The 9,510-nt window shown below is 33.5% G+C and overlaps 1 long non-coding RNA gene across 1 annotated transcript; it reads right to left on the reverse strand.

Annotated features, from left to right (window-relative positions):
• Positions 1–6,769, reverse strand: LOC145617916 (uncharacterized). The gene is made up of 3 exons (XR_014107812.1): positions 6,429–6,769; positions 584–650; positions 1–364 (listed from the first exon to the last, which is right to left on the reverse strand). It is a non-coding gene; the product is annotated as an uncharacterized LOC145617916 (long non-coding RNA).
• Positions 6,770–9,510: the final 2,741 nt, after the last annotated feature.

Raw genomic sequence — 9,510 nt, forward strand, 5'->3', positions numbered from 1 at the left:
TACAGTATAAAGCATACAATAGTACAATACACCTTATTAATTATTAATTGCTACAGTATATGCAGTCATCTCATAAGATACATTAGGATGTTAGGACTGAGTCTTCATTGTAATAAAGTACAACAAAAGGGGTGCTGAACAGCTGAAGCAAGTGCAGCTTAACCCGAGTCATGCCAGAGCTTGTACTACAACCATGATCACCGTAATGGAGTCTCGTATAAGTTTAACAATCTAACCAACTTTCAGAACCATTGAACCACGATTACCCTTCAGTCGAACTTAGATTTCCTCTTCTTCGTCGTCTTTGTCTCGGTATGTTGATTTAGGATACCACAACGCACTTCCCAAATCATTCTTGAAGAAGCTACCAAATTAAAATGGGTTAGCTTGTGATTAGCATCACTGTGTAAGCTTTCCCCGCCTTCTAGGAAGGGTTGAAAAGCTTCACTAATCATATGCTCAGTCTAAGCCAAATACCCAATTTTATTGCTCAATATTTATTATGTACAAACAAGAGCCTCAAATTACCGCTAAGCCAATTTCACGGCCCAAAATTTTTGTACAAACAAGAGCCTCAAATTACCTCTTACCACCATTTACACCAAACTGGTGAATTGTTTTCAGATTCAGGTTCATATATAGATGGGCGGCTGTTAAAAAAAAAAATAAAAAGAAAGAAAAGAAGCAGTTAGTACAAATGGAATTATTTGTGCAGAAAACATACAGGTCACGACTAATAGTTTGTGAAGAAGTATTTAACAAATAAGAAACAACCGATTAAAGATCAAAAAGCATTCATAAATTCTACTACTACAAGTTTGCAAGTTACAATTTCAAGCATTCCTTGAAAAGACATTCTACCCAAGAACTTGTGAAATAAAAAAATAAAAAATCAACAAGTACTCTGTTGTTATCCATCACTTGCAATTGGAACTCATCTATATCAATCTTTTTTGGCCAGGAAAAAAATGTATAGTAAAATTACAAATAATTCTCCTTTCGTATTTTTTTGAGGTGAAACGTTTATCTTGAATAATGAATATGTATGCCCATACAAAACTATGACTAAAAATATTTTTTAAATTATTAACAAGTAATTAAAATTATAACAGTTGAATAATATTTAATTAATCATTGAGACAATTGCAATAAGTAGCAACAAGATTATATTTAATCTAATGCATAAATTACTAAATTAGTCAAAAGTGGATCTAAATGAAAACTACAAAAAGTAAAAACATTTCACTCAAAAAAATACGAAGAGAGTATAGGGTGGAGGTTTTTTTGACAAGAGAGTGGAGGGTCGATATACTTACATGTCAACATTGGGGATATGTTGGATAAGGTGGTAATCTTGGCCATTCGGCTTCTCATATCTTTCTTTCAGATTTGGACAGTGCAGTATATCCAGTTTCTGTAAAGAGGTAAGGCCTAGTAGTGATTGTGGAAGTGACGTCATTTCTTCACAACTAGAAATTCTCAGCTCACGCAGCAAGGAGAGGTTGCCCATCTCTTCTGGGAGTTGTTGCAAATTGCGCATAAATCCAATATGAAGCTTCTGAAGTGTGGTTAGGCAAGCAATGCTTTGAAAGAGCTCTTCTTCCCGTTCTGGGAGTTGTGTCAATTTCTTGAGATTGGAAATTTCAAGTTCCTTAATGACCAAGAGATTTCCCAGTGTTACTTTTTTCAAGCTTTGGCAGTTACTAATTTCAAGGTACTGAATGGAGTATGAAGATTCAATCGTCAAACTTTCCAGTTCCTTGCAGGAGGCTATGCTTAAGCTCTTTAGATCAGAGAACCTGCTACTGATTGAAAGAGAAGTTAGTCCATCGTCAATCTGAAGAATATGCAGCAACTCTAATGAGGTTAAAAGAGTTGATGAAGATGATGACGTCAGATTGGATTCAAGTAACTTCCAATTGATTCTACCAGTAAATAATTTCACTAGCTTTGATGCTAGAGACATTGACATCAACTTGGGGCACTGATGTATTTTCATCTTCAAAAGACGAGGAAACAAGAAGTGCCTTGGCTCACCACCATCACAGTTTGATGGTCTTGTCCACCCCTTTAGAGACCTCAAATTTTCTAATTCCAACTCTTCTAAGGATGGGAAGTAGACATTGTGGGCTACCCAATCTTCATCTTCTACATACTCCAAGCCACCAATATTTTCTAGAGTAAGATATTTGAGATGACTCAACTGGCTCAAGTGAGGGAGAACTTTGCACTCATCACATTTCTTAATACAAATGGAAACGAGATTAGGAAGCCCATCCAACCATCTACGCGGCATCTCAACTCCTTTGTAGCTATCAACTCTGATATATCTAACCATTGGAGGGCATGGAGGCAATGAATCTGCACCATGGTTTTTCCCAACTACAAAATAATCTAAATATTTCAAAGATTTCATTTTCCCAAATCCTACTGGCAAATCACTCAAACCACTGCCATAAATTGCCAAGTGCCTCAGGTTCTCCAATTCACAAAAATCTCTTGGCAACTCGCGCAGACTAGAGCATGACTCAAGGTTCAGTGTTTGCAGGTTTTGTAATCTTGTTATGCCATCAGGAAGACATACAATATGGCGATTCTGTGCAAGATTAAGGTATCTTAGATGTCTCAACTTCCCTATAGAATTTGGCACCACAGAGATATTCATAAGCTCTAAATCTAAGGCACGCAAAGACTGAAATTTCATAATCATCATTATTAAGATGATTGACTCTGAATAGTAATGACCGTATCTTCCTAGCAGAAAGCAATGTTGCTGGAGCTTTGAATTCCCATTGATCGTCTTCTGGCCTTTTCATTTTAACACCCACGTGCATCAATTCATCAGTAGAAGGGATCTGGTCTAAAGACTCAACCAGTTTTTTAATCTCTTTACCAGCTATTCCTTCAGCCAAGTCATGCACTAAATCGTGCATTTTGCAGTATTTGACATTCCCTTCATCATCTTCTTTCGGATCTTGAAATAAATTCTTCCTTAACAATTCCATAAAGTATTGATCTCCAATGTCGTCTGTGCTTGATGGATCAAAATATCCTTGCGCCATCCACAATCTAATTAAATCAACCTTTTGATAATTATAGTCCTTTGGGAACAACGAACAGTATGCAAAACATTGCTTTAATGCCGGTGGCAAGTAGTCGTAACTCAACTTCAACACTTGCATGATGTTATCGTCCTCCTTTCCCTTTGCCCTTGAGAGTCGATCATTTCTAATTCGTCGCCAGTCTTCTTCCTTATTTTCAGTGTAACAAAGGCTTCCAATAACCGTGATGGCAAGGGGAACATTTCTGCAGCTATCAACAATCTCCTTCCCTAACTGAGTGCGAATATGATTGCTCTCTTCTTGCCCCAATTTAAATGCCAATTTTTTGAAAAGACTCCAGGACTCATAATCAGTTAGAACTTCTAAAATATGGAATTTAGTTGTACCAACAGCATTTGCAGCTTTATAAGAGCGTGTTGTTACAATAACCTTACTCCCATCTGCACCAGACTCAAGCAACCTTAGAAGATTCAACCAATTAATCCGTTCATCATCCCATATGTCTTCTATGACAAGAAGAAATTTCTTATCTTTTAACGATTCTTGAATGCTTGATTGAATTCGATCTACTGAGAGTTTACTAGTATCCTCAGAACTTAAGGACTGGCAAACTGTTCTCAGAACTTGGATCTGATTATTTACCTCAGGTACACATGCCCAACCAGCAAGATCAAAATGTTTCTGAACATTCTCATCATTATAAACGAGTTGAGCAAGAGTAGTTTTACCAAGACCCCCAAAGCCCACGATTGAGATTACAGAAACCCTTTTCCCATCATCATCAAAAAGCATTTCAGTAATAATCTTTTTGTCCTTTTCTCTACCAATAACATCATCCTCTCTCACATGAGATCCTCTTTCCCTATTCCTTATAAAGCGAGCCCTTAGTGGTTGTGGTTCATCACTATGACCAAGATAAGCATTCAAGTTTAAGCTAGCAATATCTGAATTGATTTTATCAAGCTGCTGTCGAATAGACTTGATTTGTCCAGATATTTTCCAGTTAAAACGATGATTGCCAGACCTTGAGAAAGAAACACATACCTGCTTGTTGACATCTAACCGCTGTTTCTGGCGGTCAACAGTGAGTACATCATCAAACATATCATCGGCTTGGTAAAGCACAATCCTCAGCCTCCGAAGCCACTCTCTGATGGCGTCACTGCGCTCATCTTCTTGGTGCCTCTCTGCATCGCGAACTCGAGCTTGGATCATCCTGAAGGTTTCCTCTAGCTTTCTCAAATCGTCTCGTGCACCCCACCATGATGCAGCCTCTTTTACAGCTGCTTTGCCCAAATATGTCAAGGCTTTTGCCAATAAGTCGGAAATCACTCCCTCTGCCATTTTTTCTACACCCTTGTTGTTTTTAATCTCTCCTTCTTTGAGTTGTGAATTATGGATGAATTATGGACTAGACATATTGAATAAACTTTATGTGGATGCTCATTAGTCAATTGTTAATAGTCAGTGTGAAAGCAACAACCAGTGAATGAATTATTGTCCTGTGTTTGAATTTTCAAACTATCAATGAATTAGGAAATATTACTACACTAGATAGGTACCCGCATGTTGCACGGTGGTGATAAGTAAATTTTTTATATTTCTTTTATGTCTTTTATTGTTAATAACTTTTTAACATGACTCGATTCGTATGATTTTTTTACAAAAGTTTGTTTATAAATACAAATTCTTTTTTGATGGTTATAATTTTTTTTTTTTTTTAACATTTAATGGTTATGATTTAATGATACATCATAATATTTTTTATGTTATTGAAAATATACTAAAATGATTGTTAGACAAAATATATTTAACATTGAATTATCTAATTAACTTATACGTTTATAAAGGAAATGTCAAAGTCAAGCTTTAGATTTTTAGTTTTATACCTACTTGATCCTAATTTCTAGCAAGTAAAATGAAAAGGCAAAAAAAAAAAAAAAAAAAAAATAATGACATCATATGTGAATTTGGAGGGAAATTTTTTAATGAGAACTTGACACATAAAACATTTTATGAATTGATGACATCAGCATGTTTTATTTTAGTATTAGTTAATAGATTTTTTTTTTTAGGAATAATGCATGGTTCACAAGCATTTGTAGTTAAACATCAATATATCTTGGATAAGATTTTTCTTTGAAGTAATAATATGAGGCTAAGATGTCGATCATGCATTCCTTAGGAATTAGGACGTATTTTTGTTAACTTATACAGTAATATGCAAGTATTTCTTACCTACTTGTATTTAATTCACTACCAAACAAGCCACAAGGTATTGATCTTATTTTTATAATTTTTCAACTTCTCGTTCCTTATCCAAACCTCAATTTCCCAAAATCGTAATCTGTATTTTCATATATGAAACACCCCTTACGAAACTAAGGGCTTGTTTGGCATTGTTTTTTGTTTTCAGTTTCCAGTTTTTTTGAAAACAAAAAACCAAAAACAGGAAACAAGAAAAAGGTGTTTCCACTTTTTTGTTGTCAATTTTCATAATTATCATGGTTTTAATAAGTTTGACTAATTTTTGATTCATTATGTCACATATATCGCATGATTTTAAAAAACAAAAAACCAAAAAACATAAAACCACAGTGATGCAAACGAACCCTAATATTCTCACTTTCCTTTGTTTTTTTTACTGTAATAAAATTTACTCAATGGTGTAATTTTGCTGTCTTAAGGGTGGAATTTTTTTTTTTTTTTTTTTTTAAATATTACTCCTTCCGTCCCTAAATTACATTCCTCCATCTATTTTTGGTATTCCAAAATTACATTCTTCCTTTCTATTTTTGGTAAGTTTTTTTCAATAAATCAACTCTTTTTTTTTGTATTATATTTAATGTTTTCTCACTCATCCTTACCTAATCTCAATCATAATTCTTGTGTCAATTACAATGAATATGATTGGTTAAAAATTTTAGAAGCATGTGATTGGTACTTTTTTTTTTTGCAAAGGATTGATGACATATCATAAGTAATAACTAATCTATCTTTGTACTTCTCATTGCATTATCTAATTATTGTTATTTGTCTTATTCTTCACTCCTTAATTCCCGTGTAAATTTCCAAAGAAGAATGTAATTTAAAGACGGAGGGGTACAGTACAAAGAAAGTCACATTTTTTATTTTTAATTTTTTTTATTGTTTTTATATTATTTTTTTTGAAACTTTAACATGTCTGGAAGTAGTTTTGATTACATAAACCTACAATAAAATCGAAGATGATACTACGTATGAACAAATAAAGCCACAAAAATCGACGCTAAAACTAAGAAACAAACCCACAAAAACCACAATTGAATTGAACGAACATATACACCCATAAATGAAATCTCATAAACGAAAATTCGTTGTATATACCTTGAAAAGAAATTCGAGCAATCAACCACAAGGAAGCGACATGCAAGATGAAAATGGGGAAAACGCAAACAGCCACTTAATTTATCGCCGCCTGAAGTTCGAGCAACCAGCCACCGCCGCCTTCGCCTACTTCCTTTCATAATTGTCAAGTACTTTTGATTAATTTATGGCTTCAAAATTAGAGAATTAGGGAAAACGTGAATTGGGGAAAATGGAGAGTTTGAAGTTTTTGAGATTGATTAATTGAAATTGCTTAATTGAAGTAACATAAATTGATAGTAAGAGAACTGGGGAAAACGTGAATTGGGGAAGAATGGAGAATTGGAAATTAAAATTTTTAAACATTAGTATCTTCTTCGTTTATGTCATCATTTTTATTTTTCTTTTTTTCTATTAAATGGTAACATGTTGTACTAGGTTACTTATGGGTTAATTAGGGGCATGTTCTCGTACGTTGAAATTCAGATCACTTCAGCTCCTAATTTCCTTCACTTAGTAAATATTCATTTCATTTCATTTCAGTTCAGCTCAGTTCAGTTAAGCTCAGCTGAGCTCAGTCAATGAGAACAGGCCCTAAGTATCCTCTTTGAAACTTCTCAAACTTCAGTACCAGTTGAAACTTTTGGCAAATTTCAGTACCTTCAAGTGTTATTTACTCCATTTTCTTCCCTTCTATTTCGTATTTACAATCAGTGTGAAAATTGGTAAAAATAATTCGAATATTAGGTCGTTTGCTTTAAATTATTCTCAACCATAAGTTATTTATAAATTATCCAATTTTAGTCGGTTATTCATCACTTGGGCCTATTAAAGAAATGCATACTAAAGTTTGGATTATTTAAAAATGACATATGATTGGATTATTTTTACCACTTTTTTCTAAATAAAATCTGAAGTTAAATGATTAAATTTTAGTGGGACAACTGATCAAAACTTGAGAAGTGCCAAACTTAGCAAAATGGAGGCCATCATAGCCAGTGTGTGGTTTGTGGTTCCTACAGGCGTCAGTACCTTACTTCATCGTACAGACGTTTTGCGAAAAAGAACATGTTATACAAATGTTGTAATCCCCCGTATTTATAAATATATTATAAATGAATTTTTATTTTATTTATAATATTTATGTGTGTTTTTCCGGGATTTAAGTTTTAAAGTTCCAAATTATTTTTGGGTTGATGATTGATTTTGTTCTAAAAGGATTTTTAATTGTCCATTCTACATTTATGCAATACATATTAACAAAGCTAGTCCATTTCATTTATCAAATTGGCCCATTAATTTTATGAGGCCCAATCTTAAAACTAACCCTACACCACTTTCTCTCCTATAAATACCCCATACATCCCCAAATTTTTCCCCACACAAAAGGTTAGTATTTTTACTTACTCCTTTATTTTATTTTTCTTTTCTTTTTCCTTTTTCTTTTTTTTTCTTCCTTTCTTTTCCTTTTCTTTTTTTTTTTCTTTCCTTTCTTTTTCCCCTTATTCCTCCTTCACGTGAGAACTTTCTCACTCTCCACTGCCGCCAACTGCTGCTGCCGCCGCCCGCCGCCGGCGACCCACCAGCGGCCCAGCTGTGGCCCACCATGGCTGCCCCTTTCCTCCTCCTTTTATTTTTGCTCTACTATCTTGTTTATTATTAAATTATTTTGGGTTTGTTTTTGTAGTATAAAGATTATATTTTTAGCATCGAATTCATGTTTTTAATAGTTTAAAGTATTAATTTCAAATTATAATTGTTAATATAATTTTCAGATTTTATGAATTATAAACCTAGAGTTTCAATTTATTTAAATTGGGATTTTAGGGTTCTTATGATCAATTTATTTGGGGCTTTTGTTCCTATTGTATTTATAATGATTAATTAACCATAAAAACATGTTTTAAAGGAAGTTTTAAGGACTTTTAATGTAAATTATATTGCTGGAAATTTTTGTAAGTATTAATTTATTGTTGTTGGTTGTTTTCTAGGAAGTGATTATTACTTAGGAGACTTTTAAGTGATTAAAAGTGGCTCAAAGGATTGTTTACAAGAGGTACGTACATGTCTACTTCGTTGCAAGTAGTATCATGTTTAGGTACCAAAAAGGAAAGAACTTAGGGCCTGTTCACATTTACTTAATTTCAGTTCAGTTCAGTTCAGTTCAGTTCAGCTCCAATCAGTTCAGTTCAGTTCAGTTCCAATCAGTTCATTTCAGTTCAGTTCAGCTCTTAATTTCCCTCTCACATAAAATATTCATTTCAGCTCAATTCAGTTTAGTTCAGTTCCAATCAGTTCAGTTCAGCTCCAATCAGTTCAGTTCAGTTCAGTTCAGCTCAGTTCAGTAAATATGAACAGACCCTTAGTTTCATGATTAGAGAACACTTGGATGGAAATTGTTTGGTTATATATTTAATTAATTCATGTATTTATGTTTATGAGACATGTTTTGGTGAATTAATTATGCTTGTATGGAATTATGGATGCAAGTATGTGGAATTATATTGGATTAAATGTTTGTATGGAATGTTGATACAAACATATTTTATTGGATTGGTTTGTTAACCACATTTGGATTATTAAAGGATTGGAAATGAATGGTTTAAGTGGAATGAATTTATTAATTATTCCACAAGGTTATTATTTATTTATTACTCAATCATGACTTATTAGTATGTTGAGTAAAGGTGGATTAAGCCGAAATGGCTAGGTGGGTTGACTATGTTCAACAATTTTGGATAATTTGGAAGTTTAATAGAATTAAAAGTCAATTTGTGATGTGATCACCATTGTCCTAAATAAGATTAAAAAATGAATTGATGTATGATTGTTATGTATGGTCTTCTTGATTGAGTCGACTATTAATTAAAATTGTAATCACGTAAAGTGAAACATGGGTGAGCAATAAAACTCTGGAAAGCGTGCACTTCTAGAGTATTGACAATTATGGGTTGGGGTACACGGTGGTAGCCCGTGGCTTTTCGAGGCTTGTTTGATCAACATGTCCTCTTCTCTTTTGGTATTTACATTTTATTTTATAATGAAAGTTAGATGGGATCCTAGACTAACTTTGTGAGAATGGAGTCGCGCCCATTTTTGCATC

This window comes from Chenopodium album, chromosome 26 (genome assembly GCF_948465745.1).
Source record: "Chenopodium album chromosome 26, dcCheAlbu1.1, whole genome shotgun sequence".
NCBI classification, from domain to species: Eukaryota; Viridiplantae; Streptophyta; class Magnoliopsida; order Caryophyllales; family Amaranthaceae; genus Chenopodium; species Chenopodium album.